This window comes from Pelecanus crispus, chromosome 21 (assembly GCF_030463565.1).
Source record: "Pelecanus crispus isolate bPelCri1 chromosome 21, bPelCri1.pri, whole genome shotgun sequence".
Lineage (NCBI taxonomy): Eukaryota > Metazoa > Chordata > Aves > Pelecaniformes > Pelecanidae > Pelecanus > Pelecanus crispus.
The window spans coordinates 2,993,862-3,011,070 of record NC_134663.1 but is presented as its reverse complement, the minus strand read 5'-3'; the positions used below and the strand labels follow the sequence as shown (position 1 = coordinate 3,011,070).

Here is a 17,209-nt window from a genome sequence, read left to right as displayed (position 1 = left end):
AAGATTTTGGTAGAACAAGCTGCAGCTAGCAAGCTGGTGAATACAGTAGGGACAGGTACAGCATTGGGATAAGGGAGACAGATTGCTCTTGTGCTTACATAAAGCATTGTGTGCCTGCTTTAGGGTTTCCACACTCATTTTTGAAAGCACCACACTGAGTAATGAAGATAAGAAGCAGGAGTGTTTGGAATGTGAAGAAAGATAAGATGATGAATGGTGGTGAGAAAGTGATCAGGAAAATGGGGCATGAAAGGGCAGGAAGTTTTCCACCAGTGACTGTTCCGCAGTACACAGTGTCTCTTTTTTTTCTTTTTTTTCTTCTTTTTTTTTTTTCCCCTTTGACTTTTTTCTGCTCCAGGATCTTAATAGTATTGTCCTGCTTTTTCTAGTGATTTGGTTCAGGAAGGGCAGAATGAAGATCACCCAATACACAATTTCCTCCTATAATGATAAAAAGATCATGTCAAATGATAAAAAGATAATGTCAGCAGAGATTGGTTGTGGGAGCCGCTACTGTTCATTAAAAATCCAAGCAGTGCATGAGAAACCAGATTCAAACAAGTGTAAGGCCTAGAAACTTAACCAAGCTTGCTTCATTCATGCAAGATAGTGCACAGAGCCCTGGTTTATATCTGTATTTTCCCCTTGTTCAGATATCAGGTGTAAACTGCTTGATAAGGTGAGCAGGTGTCAAGGTGCTTCAGAGTGAGGTGGGGGTGAATGCTGTCTTCAAAACTAAAACCAGCTGGCTTTTATCTGCTTGGGGACTTGCTTTCCTAAATTCCTTAAGGTCTTTAAGAAGTCTCATTAGATGCTCAGCTGCCCCTCCCTGTGCATGAAAAGGGTCAATTTGTTATGGTAATGCCAGTCACTGAGCCTCACTTTCACAGCTTGGTGGGGGTTTTTTGTGTGTGGTTTGGTCCCCCCCCCCCTTGCAATAAACTGTTTCCCCCAGTTGCTTCTTGGATTTGTATTTCTTTGTGCAGGTTTACTGCTGCATTATGTCTTTATTGTTGTAACGCTAACTGAAAGATTTGAGGGAATGGGCTGAGGTCCTTTAAACCCTGACTCTCAGCCGCTCCATCCATGACCAATATGTCGCACACCCTGGTAGGAGCACAGCGAGCTGCAGGGAGTTGAGTACCCTGTGCAAATGCAGCACTGGGACCTTATTTACTTCCAGCAAGCTGGGAGTTAAGCCCCTTGATCTCACACAGGTGTAGGGGACACAGTGAGAGGCAGCTGAATGACTTAATTATCCTAAAGGTGCACTGGAGAAAGCAATCACTCATTAGAAGTAAGAGCCTATGAGGGCTACGAGAACGTGGGGCTGAGGAAGAACAGAGGGTGCTGTGCTCTGGCCTGGTGCTCTTTGGCAACATTTCTGCTTATCTGGGGTATTCTAACTTTAAAGTGAAGGTTTTTGGTCCTGTTGGAGAAGGGATGGGATTGTGTTTTCATTGCTGTGGAACCCCAGGGAAGGTGCAGTAGAAGTGTGGTAGGATGCCGTGGAGGGGAGCAAAGTGTGCAGGGGGATTTGCAGTGAGGAACTGAAGTGGAAAGCCAAGCCTAAAACTGACTGGTGGCTTTGGGTTGATTTAGCAGCAGTCCTGGGGTAGATTGCTGGTGCTTGGAGAAAAGTGAGTGCGTTGAGAGGAATTCCAGCAGATTCTTAGGCTGCAGATCTAAGAAGGTTGATTGTCCTTGGTCTGTACCTTTGAAAAGAGTAGAGCACCAATGACTTGGAGCCTCTGGCTTTTCCTTCTTTCAGGAGGTGGTTTTAATGCTGTAACTGGGATGCGCTTGGGTTTTGGGTATGGAAGAGAGTAGGGTTTTGTTCTGGGAAAGTGTATTTTAGAAGAAAGGACTTTAAAACCCAGCTTTGAGTACTACTAGCCTGACCATCAGGGCAGTGTAGGATAACAAAGATGGTGCTGAGCATGTCAGCCTGATCATATACGTAGGTATGGGTTTGGAGTGTGCTCGGAGCGTGCGTCTGTGCTCGGAAGTGACTGGAGCACCCTGCAGATCGCCCTGCTCCCCTAGCCTTGCTGCTGGTGTGTGCGAGGCTGATGGGATGGCCCGTGGGGTAGGGCTGGGGAGCAGTCAGCTCCCCATGAGCACCTCCTCTGGGATGCTCCAAATGCTGCTGATTCATGGGTAGCGAGGCTTTGGCAGTCCAGCCCCCAGTGCAGGGGGGAGCTGGAGCCATGCACCATCCTTCTGCGTAACGCAGTGCAAGAGCTCGGCGTGCGGACTGCGTGAGGCCCTTCCTGTGAGGGCTTTGTGCGTGTTCATTGCGTGTTAGTGTGTGTTATATTGAGGCTGACAGATGTGTGGTGCCTTTAATTGCTTTAAGAGCTTAAAGCCCACAAGGCATGGGGAGGAAGCACAGATTTTCTCAAAAGCAATCAGCTAAATGCCAAACCTAAATGCCTGAATTTACAAGACTGCTGTGCTTTTCAGTGCTTGAACTATCCTGTGGCAAGTGTTTGCAAATTTAGCTCTTAGCTTCTTTGGAAATCTGGCTATAGTGTCCTATTAGAATTGCAGTGTGTGTCTTATGGTTTTTTGTTTTGTTTCATTTTTTTTTTTTCTCCCCCTGCCCTCCCTGGGGTTTGCAGGATGGGGCAGGGGCTCTGGAAGAGGAGGAAGAATTTTGTGACATATCCTGAGGAGAAGGCTAAACCCATACTATTCTTGCAGCTCTTTTTGCAGCTCCAGATGAAGGCGGGGGGGGGGGGGGGAGGAAGCCTTTCTGTCCTACCCCTGGACAAGCCTGCTCCAAAGAGACCACACTCAGCAACAACACCAGGGGAAACATGATTCCTTTAAGAGACTTAGCAATACCTGGTTTTACTCAGTGCCTGTTCCTGGGCTCAGATTCCCAAGTCACAATGGTAATGTTTATCTGTTTGTGTCTGCTTCTGCATTAACATGCTTTATTTTCTTTCTTGTGCTTCTCCTATTCACCTTGTCCTTTCTCCAGGTCCATTAAGGACAGGTAAGGCATGCAGAAAAGCACAGAGGGGAGGCGAGGGCACTGCTCTTTGACCTGTTCCAGTGACCTGGAATGGACAGGCGAATGATACTGAAGCTTTTGGCTTCATGGCCTCTTAAATGTATCACTCTTCTTTTTGTTGTTGTGTTTTTGTGTGTGGAAAATGTCCAAAGCAAACAAGGCCAAACATGGCCCCTAATGGAAGAAGCAGTTGGGTTGGGAGACAAAAGTAGACCCATGAGAAAGGCAGGGTATGATGGAGAGGGTGGGGAAGGGAGGAAGCACATGGCTCCTCCAGGAACACCAGCCCTATGGAGGCAGCCCTGCAGCTTGTGGAAACAAAAGGGTTTTCTGTCTCTGCAGCACTTAGTGAAGGGGACAGTCAATAGCAGTGACTTGATGGCATGCCTGATCGGGGGCACCTTGTTCTTTTTTGTCCCATTGTTTTTGCCATTGTTGCTACTAAATAACGCATGAAGCTCATTGAAAGCCGAAATGAGCCTCGTGAGGACTTGCTGTGTCCCTCTCCCTGGGCACCAGCTGCTGTGTGTGTAGTGTTCAGGGGACCTGGTCCTGACAGTTGTTTTTCAGGTCACCCTCCCTTTGTTTAAAGAACAGGGGACGACAATGACTTTCTCACCTGCTTGTGCTTGAAGGTCTTTGGATTGGTAGGAAGTGGTGCTGGGAGATTGCTTGGGATGGGGTTAGTGGTGTCTTAACAGGTGATGAGTGGTTTGTGTTGCTGGAGATACTTCTTAGAGCCCTTGATCTTCAAAAAGGAGTGCTCAGCACACTTGTACCAGGCAAAACACAAATGCACTGAAGACACAAACATGATGTCCAGGTTTTCCTGAACTCCAAATGCTTTCCAGGGTCCTAGAAGTTACTAGCTCTACATTCCCTGCAGAGCAGGGCAGGATTTGAACCTACAGATTGCAGATGTTTTCTATTCCTAGGTCTCGTCTATGGCACTTTACCAGCATTTCTCTTCTGCTGGTAACTCCAGTGGTGACTTGCAAACAAGATTCCAACAGTGCCAGGTTTTTTTTCCCCCGTTAGGTGGGCTCTCTAGATTGCCATGGGCAAATTTTGGCAGGCAGTAATAAATAGTGGAAAGCAGTAATCTCGGGTAACTCTTAGGTCATCACCTACCATGAAAGCTGAGACCTTAGCTCCTGGCTGATCACATAGATGTGAAGGGCGTTAATGAAACGGTGGGTTCAGACACAAGGGTGTGTAATGATCTCCTACATAGCTGTTCCCTTCTGCATCCCATGTCCTGGCCTTGCAGCGAGCCCTCCTGCAAGTTCAGCAACTGGAGTCTCTGTCCTTGAACTAATTGTTCAAGTTTCTGCATAAGAGCAGAGCTGTGGGCAGAGACTGTCCTTGTTAGGACATGTTCTTTGGCCTGTCACAGTGAATCAGCACAAAAGATGTTAAGATGTTTCCATAACGCCTTTTAAGGATGAGGAGGGATTTGCCTGGGAGTAATGGAGACCAGCATGCTGTGTTCTTGAGCATCCTCCCCTTTTTACAACCAAACGGCCTTATTTTGTTCAGTTCCTCCCCTCTTCTCCCTTTCTCCTGGACATAGCTTTCTAATCACAGCAAAATAAACCCGGACAGACTGGATGGGAGGCCATTTCTATCTGCTCAGTGCTCTTCAGGGCCAGAAGTCCCTTCTCTGGCTCTTGACCCCTGGACAGTCTGTGCTTGCAGAGGCTCTGCTGTTAGGAGGGGGACTCTTGCCATCTAGTGGGAGGGGATGGTAAGCCTCCAGGGCCTCTGCTATCCCTTGGGATAAGAACGCAAAATGCAACCCTCCTTCTTGGACTTTCAGTGCGTGAGTCATTTGACTGCACGTGTGGAATTAGCTCCCAGTGCTTTCCCACAGTGTTGCTGCTGCCTTGAATCAGTGAAGCTGGATTTCTCAAACTCTTTTCCTTTCTTGAAATCTCACTCTTTTCACGTTTTTTAGGGGCAAAACTTTGTTTACACCCTTCTGTGCTCATCTCCTGGATGGCTGAGTTGCACAGAGGGAATCTGTCAGGATCTGTATGTATGGGGAAGGATGTTGGTGTGCGCTGGTCAGATACTGTATGCCACCTGTGTTTTGTCAGGAGATTGCTTGGGGGAAGTTGCTTTTCAACAGCTGACTCCTTGAATCAGTGCTCATAGACAGCTAGGATCTCTGAGTAATTGCTCTTACAGACAGAGAATGAAAAGTACTCGCAAAGTGCCTTGCGCTCGAGCCTTCCTTGGCCTAGGAAAACCAGAAGCTCACATTCCAGTTGGGAGATTTCAGTACTAACTGGCCTCCCCCCACCCTTTTCTTGAAAGGTTAAAGAGAGAAATACAAGAAGGATGTGTGTGCCTTCTCTGTGTATGTGGTGCTCTATTGTTCAAACTGCCTGGGACTGAGAGGGAGCAGCTGCTGTCATGTGCAAGAACAGACATCGTCCCTGAGCCCCTGTGCCTGCTACGGAAATGTATCTGCTGCCAGTATTTCACGGGGCTTCAGGTTTTCACCCACCTTGGTGCACGAGCCCTTTGTTTGCTCAGAGATGGGTGTAGTTAATGGATGTTGAAGGTGTGTAACTCTCTAGACGATGCATCAAACGGATTGCTGGAAGACATGGGCTATCGCAGCTCTCATGAGAGGCTGATCTGCACCTCTGTTGGGATGGGCCATTTGTTAAGACTCCGGATTTCAGCAGAGATCTTGTTTTGGAATGTTTTTGTAGAGCATTGAGGTCAGCTGTGCCTTAGCTAATATGAAGAGCAAGACTGAGAAGTTACGAGGCTGGCAGATTTGAGCGGGTGACTCTGCAAAGCATGGAAAATCAAGTGGGTGATGGAAAGTAAGTATGATGTGGTCATTGCATTGCATCGAACATTAGACTAGAACACATGCAGAGGAGGAGAAAGAGAGATCTCAAAGGACTGAAGTTATTTCTTATAGAAAATGAATCTCATTTTTCCAGCTTTGCTGGCTGCAAAGGAGCTGTGTCATGCAAGGGTCCCGCCCTGAATAGAAGCAACGCAAGTTTGCAGTCCTTTAACACCAACTAGCAGTAACCAAATAGCAGGGGATGGGAATCTGGACGTCAGGTCAGTCGTTACCAAACTCCTGATGTGGAAACTGTAGAAATTCCAGTACGGATTAAACATATTATATAAAGTGGTTTATGCCTTTTTTGAGAGTTGCACAGACCTACTTCTCCAGAGTCACTGGTGTTTGTTAGCCATCCTATGAGCTCAAAAGCAGGGATATAGCTCTCCAATTCCACGTTGCAGAACTTTCTACTAAGGCTAGTTGGTGTGAAAATTGCCACGTGTTACTAACACTTTTACAGAGCAGTCAGGTCCTTCAGTTCTTCAGGTATCGCCTAGATCATCTCTGTGTGGAGCAACCTTTACGGAGCTTAGTGTATCTGCTCTATGAATTTGAAAGGTCAAGTTGACCTGTGGCTCCAGAGAGTCTACAGGGTGAAAACACAAGGTTTGGGGAGGCAATGAGCCTTCTCTTTTTAAAAGAACTGAAAATTGGAGAAGAGAGATTATAGAACCTAATAGTGCATACCTAATTTTTGGGAGCATGGACCATGACTGTGACTGCTTGGTCAAAACCAGTTTTGACTTGTCCATATGGCAAGGTGTGTCCTTCAGGCAGATGCAGAAGAAAACACGTAGGCAAGGGATGTGGACCTGAAATGGTGGCTGTGTGTATGGCCAAGAGACAGAGTCGGTTGTAGCTGGTACTTGTACAAGTATTTTGCATGAAAATATCTATTATGTATGGAGTCACTTAATGTGGAAAATCGGTGCCTGCTGTTAGCTATGGCACTGCTGCCCACAAGGGTGCATATTTGCCCCTTTGTTGGAAGAAGCTGAAAGATTACTGCTGGGGAGAGGATAAAATGTGGGGTGGTAGATCTGGGCTTCTCTCCTGGTGAAGGGCAGTGAACTCCATGGAGCCCAAAGAGCCATGAGGTGATGGTTAAACAGGTTGAGAGGTGGTAGGGTGGCTGGTGAGCTTGGCAAGTGGTCTCCCTGGTCGCCTGTTTGCATGATCAGATGATGCAAATCCTGTTTGAGCAGCATTTTTTTCTGTAGACTATATGATTTTGAGGTTTTATTTTTCCTTTTTGTTTCCCTTTTTTCTTTTTTTTTTTTTTTTTCCCTAGGTGCTTTTCTTTTGGTCTTAACCAGCTGCAGTATGAAGGGGGCAGCAAATTCCCTGAATCCAGCATGTTACCTTGAAGAGCTTTGCTGAATTCCTGCTGAATGTTTTGCTTTATGCAACCAGCAAGCTCTTCCATCAGCTGGAAGCCTGCATGGCATTTGCTGCTTGTATCCTTACCCGACCCGGGCATTCGGCAAACATTCCTCCGGCAGGCTGTCATGTTTCTCCATGCCCTGATCTGCAGATGCTCACACATTCCTTCCTCTGGCCAAATGTCTTCTGCTTCCTGCCAGTCTGAAATAGCTCTGCTCTGTGGAACTTCTGCTGTGACACATTTTTCTCCTGATGTCCCCGAGACGGAGCGAGGCGAGTCCGGCCAGGCGTGACTCATGAGGTGGTGCTCTGCTGATAGCCATGGTGCTAATTGCAATTTGCAGCGTTTCATCTCTTCCATGAGCATTCCTGGTACGGGAGAATTAGGGCACTGTGGACTAGCGTGCAAAACCTGCTGCTGCTTACCATTCGTGCTGTCTTCCCTGGGAACAAAAGCCAAGCTCCGTTTTGGTGGCATCCTGGGTTTAAGTCCTGACATCTTGATATTCTCTATATCACACCAAGAAACAACTGTCCTCTTTCTAATTCTTTTTTTTCCTCCTTTAACAACTTGATTGACCCTGGGGGACTGCCTGCAGGAGGCTTTGCCAACTCGTGGGAGTGCGGTTGTTGTGTCCCTACCAATACTATCAGCTGGTGTAGTCTCCTCTGGGTGGGCACCATCTCAGAAGCCTGCTGTGCTAGTAAGTAACAGGACCATTCTTGGGTTGGGACCATTCTTGGGTTGGGCTGAACCCTCGGTTCTGCGCCAGACTACTCCGTGTACAGAGCCTGTGAAACGCAGAGCAAGAGAGACTTTGTGCTGAACGCTTTACAGTCTCTTGTAAGCAAGGTTGAGCTTCTCTGGTGTTGTCAGTTTGTTCAGTGAAGAGTTATGACCTTGCTTAAATTATTCAGGACTGCATTACACTTCCAAACTAGCTTCCTTTCTGTTGCTAGCATGTTGCAGATTCCTCTAGTGTTGGTGCCCAGCTCAGTGCAGTATCTCTTCCCAATAAAAGGTGGTATCAGAGAGCGGGGAAGCTCTGCACATCAGTGCCAGAGCAGCTGGGACTAAGAATGAATGCGGCTTTTCCTGTGGTTGGGGTTGAGAAAGTGGAGTTGTGCTCTGAGCAGGAAGCAGGCATTACGTGGTGTGGGTAAATTGTGTTTAGGAAGTGATGAAAAAGCCTGGGAAAAGGCAGAAGTCTGATGACAGACATGTTCTTGTAGGGTTTGGTGTTGCATTGCTGGAAATGTTTCCAGAGATGTGGATTAAGCACTTGAACTTTTCAAAATAATTAATAGAATTAATTTGAGAATTGATGTGAAACCAGGCAGGACTAACCTGGAAGAATATGCTATAGGCAGCAGTCCTTTGCTAGGGAAGGGCTTACTAGAAAGTCCTTTGCAAATATGAATATACTGAAATAAATGGGGATATTCCTTCAAAAGTTAGCCTTTGGGAATACCTACTGTCCTTTCTGTGCCTATCAACTTTCTACTGACCTGTTTGAAAAACCCACTGAACAGAGATTTAAGTACCCAAGGTCAAAGCTGGTGAGAAAATAAATTTCCATTCTTTGGGAAATGCTGACACTTTGGAATGTGTTGCTGTCCAAAATTGGGTCAGAAGACAAAATTTCAAGGTCTTCTCTGTAATAGAGATTTGAAAGCCACTGCTTTCTTGTTATTTTCATGGTTACAGAAAATGGAAGTAAATAGAATTGTTATGATGCACTGAAAGCCTAAATGGAAAAAAAAAGGACACTTTTTAAACCACAAGCCCCCTTCTAGTTGAAAAGACTGCAGAAGTTTACAGTTGCCTCAGAATAATGTCTAATTGATGTAGCGTAGCTACTTCTTGTTGGTAGAAGAACTATTTCAGCTAGCTCGGAGCAGCGTTGTTACTATTTCACTGCTAGCTGTTCACACCACAGATGCTCTGAATTTTCTGACGCGGCAGAGGCTGGGATTTTTGATTGGTCTGTTGTTTTTTTATGAAGAATTGGTTTTAGTATCTGGTTAGTCCTTGGGACGTCAAGGAGAATGGAGTAACTCTTGCTGCAGATCTAGGTGGTTATTAAGTGTGTGCCTTGGTTTGAGCTGCTGTAGTTAACGAGCTTTAAGAATATCGAGCTGCTGGAAAAGCAGCTGCTGGATGCTGAAGGGTTAAGGTGGGTGATACCAGAATGGCTGGGGAGATGGCATGCTGCAAACTCTACAGACTATAGAAGGGGGTGTAAGTTTGGAGATGCTGTGCTCTAAGACCCTGCGCTCCTCTGTATTTGTAGAGTGCTTAGCGCTGTGAGGCTCTGAATCAAACCGGGGTGCTTAAAAGCTGCTGCGATCGCACTGTATTATTTAACACTGGTATTGATATGATTCTCAATACTTGTTCTCTAGGAATGTCCTGAGAAAGCATTCGTGTTCCTAATCCGCCTCCTTTCTTGCAACTCTGGCTAGATTTTCCCCCCCATTTCTTTTCTGTTCGCAGTCCTTCTGCTCAGATTACAAGACAAGCCCATGATATCACCCGCTATGAGCTGAGGCTAAAGGGGCTGGGTCTTGGGAGGGGTTTGCTTGACTAACTAGTGAAATTTGCCAGGAAGCAGCAGCTTCTTGCAGCGTATTTCTCTGGCTGCAGGATATTTTCCAGCGCAGAGGGGACCACTCAGACAGTGTGCTCAGCCCAGAAGAAAGAACTTCATGAAGCGCGGCAAGACAGAGGTCACCCCCAGCACAGCCTACCACTAACTCCAAGGTAAACACAGTCCGAGACTGCAAGGCAGAGCAGTGGCTATTGCTAGAGATGAAAGGGCTGATGAATTAGTTTAAACATTTCTAACCCTCTTGCTTCGGGGCTGCAAGTTTGATTTCACTTCTTCCCTTTTCTCTTTGAATGTATTTTCTTTCTCTCCCGTCAGTTTGTTGTAAAGTATGATGCTTAGGTGTAACAGGCTGGGGAGAAGGTAGATGTTTCTTCTAATTCCTGTCCCCTGAGACTTGATTTGGCAGGGGTGGGATGACACAGCTATTTGGTGTCACTTTGCAAAGATGTGACCAAGTTAAAGATTTTTCCCCCCTGGCTTGCTCACAGACATGCACAGATGAAATAAAAAAAGACATGTTGCAAACTGTCTACAAGTTCAGACAATGCGTATTCTGTAATATTATTAAAATATGGTTGATCTAGACCAGAAAGCTACAGTACATGCCATCAACATTGTGTAAATGTTACCAGCTAAACTTCAGAAGCAGTTTAAATTCTCCTCTCTGAATAACTGTGCTCTTTCAGAGGAAAAGGCTTCGGTGCAGATGTTTCCCATTGGCAGAAGGCACAAAACCTAGTTAAGAAACTTTTCTGCTGTCATTGCTTGGGATTCACAACCCCTTGCAAAGCAGCCCTCAGCCTACCATCAACTTTCTTTAGGCTGTTTTATCGTGCAGCAATCACAGTAGTTTTCAGGATGACTCCAAGATACGCAGTGGTATCCACCTGAAAAGTTGCAGCACAGAAACATGGGATGTTTCTGTCTGGAATTAACATAGCCCAGGTTGAGTTCTGATTCTTCAGCATGCACACAAATAACTCTGCCTTCTTTTAAATTACTTTTTGTTGTTTAATTTAAACAGATGTTACTGTGTGTGGGTAAAAAAAAAAAAAGATCTAAAGACCAAGATAATTTAGGAGACCATAGAGAAAGATCCTAGTTTAGTTATCTGGGAGCATAGTAGGAAAGCTATTTAGCATCTCTATAATCAGCTCATAAAGATGATGTTGCAGTGCTTTCAAATTTGTACTGAATAGGGGCTGAAAATAATTGCTTTAGGGTTCGTACTTGCCAGTTTTATTTCACCTGTGTTGAACCACCCACAGTGGTGGAATTTCCTTGGTTGGAAGCTAGAGAGCAGTTAGAAAACATTAAATATTAGCATGAACTACTGTAATAGCAAAGCATATAAAGAGAAACCACATCTTCGGTGTAGTGTGCTGGATGCTTGTTGCTGCAGGAATGAATTTCACGTGGTCTTAGTTCCAAGTGCAGGATAATGTTGGAAAGCACCCCCAAAAATGGGTTATTAATATGAAGTTTAATACTTCAGTCAGGTGGTGGTGAGGCTCAAGATTGTCTGCTCTTCAGTCAAATCCAGTGTGGTGCTTTGTGAGTGCCGGGACAGGAATGCGGAGATGAGGTCTTTGGAAAAACCTTCAAGAAAGTTTTAGCAGCTTGGAAAAGCCACCAAGATTGAAGAGAGTCTTGATGATGTAGTAGAGGACAATGCCTTTGTCTTCAGCAGGGTGATTTAATAGAGAAGCCATGCGTTTTGCTGAAAGTGCTGTCCTTTTGCAAGTTAAGCAGAGACCCCAAAATGCATGCCTAGTAAAGTTCTTTGGATTTGTTTTCAATAGTTTGACTCCCAAGTTCATTGTCTTTACCTTACTGTACCACTAATTTCCCTCCTGTTTTTTCTGTTTCTTGCTTTTATGCTTGTTTTAGCCTTTTATTCTTTCTCCTTCTGAACTGTTTCATAACATTCATGGTGCTATTTGAAAACGCAGTGATGCCCTTTCTTAGAGATTGCAACTCCAGTGGATGGAATGATTTAGCAGATCAGCCAGTCAGTTGGTTTGCAAAGCACTTTCTGTGAAATCCTCTGGGACCGTGTGTGCATGTTTGTGCAGATACATGTTTACTATGAATGTCTGCAAATACACACATTGAGGAGGAAAAACCCCGCTCGTAATCTGCAGTAATGCTGATGGAAGTTTGTTATTTCAAGGGATATTTCATAGGAAAAACAACATACTGTTCTGAAGTCAGCCTGTCCTGTGCCTGCACTGCTGATGGGTTACGCTGTGTTAATTAAGACAGCATTGCACAGAGGTATGAGGGGGACCTCCTTCTTGGAGGATATCTAGTATTTGCTAATGCTGTTCAAACTTAGGTCATGCACATACGTGTTCTGGTTCTGTGAGCGTGTATGTCAGCTGTGGATTTTCATGTGGTACTCTTTTGTAGGGTCTTTATTCATGAACTGATTTTGGATGTCGTGAGCTAATTGTGTAGGTTTCATGAAAAGAGGAGTTGAATCATATAGCTCTAGTTGCCGCTGCTGCCTTTGCGAAGTACAAACGGATTGGTTGGCCATCATAATGGCATGCACTAGTTGCAAATTAAAGAATTTATACTACTAGGTTCTGTCTAATTGTCTTGCAAAAATATTTGGGAATAAGTTCTGTTTCCTATTAAGAGTACAGCACAAGGTCTGTGGAACAGCCAGCTAGTGCTGGCCAGGAGCCTGAGAGTTGTCATGATTCATATCTCTATTCGTCTTCATTCTCCGACACCAGGCAAAGGGAAGAGATAAGGAAAATAAAGAACTTCCCAAAATGAAGCACATTTGAATTGCAACCGTGACATGGAGAGAAGATGCTGCATGTGTCCATCTGATCCCCAGGCAAGTTTTTTTGCCTCCTAAGATAAATGAACGCATCAAGGGGCTAAAACTGAAAGCAAATGTGAATCGCTTCAGTTGAAGCAGGTCTGAGAAGGGCCCACAGCCTGGATTTGGAAGCTGTAAGAAGCGTTCAGCTGAGCCCTTTCACAAAACACACTGGCCATGGATCTGGGTGTTTGGCCCTGCAAAAATTGCTGTGTCCATGCAACTTAGGAGAGCAGCATACTTCTAAACACTGGGATCTCATAGATCTAATCAAATAATGATGCAAAGGGCTTTGGTTAGGCAACTTCCACAAACACTGATTTTTTTGTTGTTAGACCTGTAGCTGTCTCTTAAAAGGAAACACAAAGCAAAGTGCCTTTTCTTTCCTGCTCTCCTAAATAGTGTGCTTGTCCATCAGAGCTTCTCTTCTCTTGTCTAGCTTCAATATCAAGTGATGGTAAGCAACATACATTCCTGGGCTATATAAATCTTCTTTTGCTGTCTGTTGAAAGTGCTCTGTTGTAGTTTATCCTCATAGGGTGGCAAAACTCCAAACTGTTTTCTGTTCCAGGTAGTATATACTTCAGTAAGCTTTTAGGAGGAAATTAAAAAAGTGGGCATGTATGTAGGTACGTTTGAATGTGAAGTAGAGGCCAGAAGGTTCTTTAATAATTATTAAATAATATTGTTTCTCTCGAGTGAGATCTTGTGGTTGGTAAAGTCGTGGCAAGTCTATAGCTTTGGATTGTGTAAGCTTTACCTCTGCTGCGAGAGGGCATACTGGGACTTTGTGCTCTCTTTCCCTGCAGCATCCCAACAGACTAGAAGCAGCAAATTGCATTTGGTAGCTTCCCTGATGTAAACAACTGTTGAATTTGCTACTGGTTGCCCTTGGCCAGTGTGCAGTGACGTGAAATTTGCTTTCTGAAGGTAGCTCTTGGCTCCCTGGTAGCAGGTTTCAGTTCCTGAGCAGTGACAGCTCTCTGAAGTGACTTATGAAAGCCCTACGCTAATCGGAGAGTTCCAGGGATCCCGAGTGAAAGGGATGAACAAATGGCAACAGCTCAGTGGTACTGGCTAATAGGCATCGGTTCTTTTCACCTCAACCATGAAGAGAAATCCAGAGGAAATTTGTTCCTCAGAGTGATCACCAGCAGATTACATTGCCATCCTTCTGGCTTGCAGAGTCTCTGGATTTGTAACATGTCAAAATGTTATCCTGAAATGATTTCTGCTGTCCTGCTTGTTCTGGGCTCTGTCTTGAATCCTATTCAGCATTTTAATGAAAAAAACCTTTTGTTTTTGGTTTAGATGTCCCTAGCAGCATTTCAGCTTCCTTCAGTCATTCAACTTCCACCTTCAGCATGCTCTTTGGATTGCCTTAGCCTTTGCTGCCTCTCCTAAAAGTGGCTGTTTACTGACACCAGAAGGGGCTTTCCTGGCCCGTCAGGTGTAGCACGATGGCATCTCATCCCTGGGGAGGCCATCCCAGTCACAGGACACTGTACACAAGTTTTGTTGTCAAGCCCGTGCTGTTCTGCTCGGCTCCAAGGCAGGTTCAGTTACACTGAAGTCAATCCAAAGGATGTCTGGGGACTTCTAGGAAGAAGGTTAAGAGTGATGGCCATTTTCCTGGTCACCCCAGTCAATCTGTTGTGATGTCTTCCTGCCATGCAGTGGGGTGTGGGGTTTCATGGGGAGCACGTGGTCTTCTCCAGAGGTCCTTATCCACTGAGCTAAGTATTGGTCTTGCGCTGTTCCTCTAGCTAATGGGTCTCTGCTGTAGATTTGGATTTATTGCCATTGCTTGGTACATCTGGTCCTGCCGGTGACCTTTATGGCTTAGTGTTTTAAGAGTGTGAACGAGAGGGCTCTCATTCATGGCTTACACCAGGGCTATAATCAATGGGGATTTAATCTACGAAAGCATTAGCCCTAGTGCCCATGGCAGGGCTGAGTCTCTTGGAAAAATGGGAGAATCTATCTGAGCTCCTACCCAAGCAAGCGGTACCGTCTCTATTCACTTTACTAGCACTGGAGAGGAGCCCAGCGTGAATTGCCCTTGCGCTGGCTGGAGAGCCGCTTCCGCAATAGCGGGAAATCCTGTTCCAGTCCCATGGCCGTGCCTGCTGCGGGATGCGTGAGCGTGCCTGAGGAATGCACTTTGGGCGGTGGGGCATGGAATGGGAAACGCAGGGTGTACAACTCAGGCGGTACCATTTCAAGTGGCTGAATACCAACTGTTTGGTGCTCCTGGCCGAGACCCAGACGTGCCAGCAGTGGTCAGAGTGCTAATTGTTTCTTTCTCCTGATGGATGCTGAGCCAAACGGAGCATTGCTGGATCTCCTGTCACAAAGGACTCAAATCAACCATTCCAGATTTTCCTTTTGTTGTCTGGATAAGGGTGGGAGCAGGAAAGCTGGTGTTCCTGGTTTTGTCTGAGCTGATCTGTTGTTTGGGTGATTTAGTGAAATTAAAAAAGGGATCCTTGCTGGTAGGAGCAAGCTTTTGATTTGGGGAGATGAACAGTGCATGAGTTTCACCTGGTGAATTCTCTGAAGAAATAAAAGCTCAATATGATTTTGAAATGAAACTGTTGCACGTTTCCTTGTAAGCCTGTGTCCATCTGCTCCCTTCAAGATTTAAGACTGGAGTCCTGAAAAAGGCTGAGTCAGCAGCTAGCAGGAGCATGCCTTAAAGCCTTAAATTACATGTTAATGCGGTGATGGAGAATCATCTTATGGCCTGAAGTACAGGATGGAGAGCCAGGAGACCTGGAGGGTTTTTCTGGCTTCTCCACTGACTCCATTGAATAGGTTTTTAATGTTCTGTCTTGGATTCTTTTGAATGGGGAGACCAAAATATATACTCTTAGGATTACATCATTAATAAATCTGGAGGCTATTAAAGAGAGGGTGTGAGGGGAGGAATGAGCCCTACAATAACAGGAATAGCCAGCACAAACCAAACATCTTGCAAATCTAAGCCTAGATTTGTTCTTAGGGAGTTCAGCATGTGCAGCTTGCTTCAAGACTTGAGGAAAAAATGCGTTCAAATCTTGGTGGCAGCAGAGGAATGGGTTTACTTAAATATTTTCCTTCTTAAACTTTGTTTTTTGTGGCTTATAGTGATGCCGCCATAAATGTGTGTGTGCGCAGTTGCCTCCTGTCTGATAGTGTCCGTGTTTGTTTCTTTAAATGCTCAAGCGAGTCTGTTGCTGAGTCATTGGTGTTCTCACTGATGAGCAGCGATAGTTTTGACACTGGTGCGGTACAGCTCACGTGTTGTAGCTAAGGAGAGAGATTTCAGGAGGAGCCAGGAAAGAATAAATCCAGGACTCGCGTGGCTGTTGTGCTGTGGAGTGAAAAAAGTGGTGTAAAATTTTCTGTGCTGCTTTATCAATCCTCTAGACCGGTCCAGCGTTACTGCTTGTCTTGCCTCCCTATGAAAACTGACCCAGATGGTATGGATGGATGCCTCTGCCAGAAGATGCTCAAGCCTCTCCGGTGCCCTAACTCCGTGTTGTCCCTCCTGACCATTCCTGATAGGAGACAGAAAGCCGAGAGCCCTTTTCAGTACTGCAGTGTTGGGTGGCTTCCCTGGACGCTGCTGGGCACACTGGGCTCCTGGTTTCCCCATTGTACCTGGGCTGCTGCTTCTTGTGGAAATACTAAAATATGCCTGTGCTCAAATTCCACTGGATTCTGCTTTTCCTGACATCGTGACTTAGTCTGAATAGTTTCTCTTAAGCACCGCAATAAACAAGACCTCTGGGTATGGAAGGTTTTATTTCTGGGGCGATGCAAACACTGTGAAAGCTTTGTCTCTTAATGTTTGAACGCGTAACTATTTTGAAGCGGATGGTAATATGACCTGAAGGAGAAGCGGGCTGTGGTTGCTAGTACACACTGCAGTGTTGTCTCCTGAAGCATGTAGGATTGCTGCTGTTCTGATCTTATGGAGAATTCCTCTGGGTTTCGCTTCCGCAGGTGGAATAGGGACTAGAAGGGAGATTTCTGAACGTTTTTCCAGTACCTTCCCCAGGCACTCGAGGAGCCCCTCCCGATCCTCACAGGATCCTGACAAAGATGAGATATGATGCTCTACGACCTCAGCACAAAATGTATGCGCCCCGAGTCATTTTCCTTGGTGAAAGTGTGGGATTGTGTTCATACAGGCTTGTTAAAATTCCTTTTTGCTAGTCAAACTTGCCTCTGCGGAACAGGGGGCTCTCAAGCAACCTCATCCTCCCTCACCAAGTTTTCTTCAGTTCTGTGGTAAATGGTGGGTTTTTTCTTAGTCTCACCTGACTCCAAAAGTCTCTAAGCTTTTGGGGAACAAAAGCAAACCAGCCTGCAGTTGCCTTTCGGAGTCTTGGGGCTCCTGGGGTGTCCGACTCAGCAAGGCTTTGCCAAGAGTAAAAATTACACCTACTATATTTAGTATAATCTAAATTACTATCTCCCTGAGTAATCTTGGT

The 17,209-nt window shown here is 45.5% G+C and overlaps 1 protein-coding gene across 3 annotated transcripts in view; it reads left to right on the top strand.

Annotated features, from left to right (window-relative positions):
• The first annotated feature begins 2,753 nt into the window (after positions 1–2,753).
• Positions 2,754–17,209, top strand: part of LOXL2 (lysyl oxidase like 2) — a 60,430-nt gene continuing 45,974 nt past the window's right edge. The window contains exons 1-4 of one of the 3 annotated variants that reach the window (XM_075724008.1): positions 2,754–2,900; positions 5,746–5,862; positions 7,189–7,652; positions 9,928–10,044. The gene's annotated coding sequence lies outside the window, so the exon portion shown is untranslated. Of the gene's footprint in view, positions 2,901–5,579; positions 5,592–5,745; positions 5,863–7,188; positions 7,653–9,927; positions 10,045–17,209 lie in introns of those variants that run through there. The other 2 variants (XM_075724009.1, XM_075724010.1) reach the window with 2 other exon arrangements.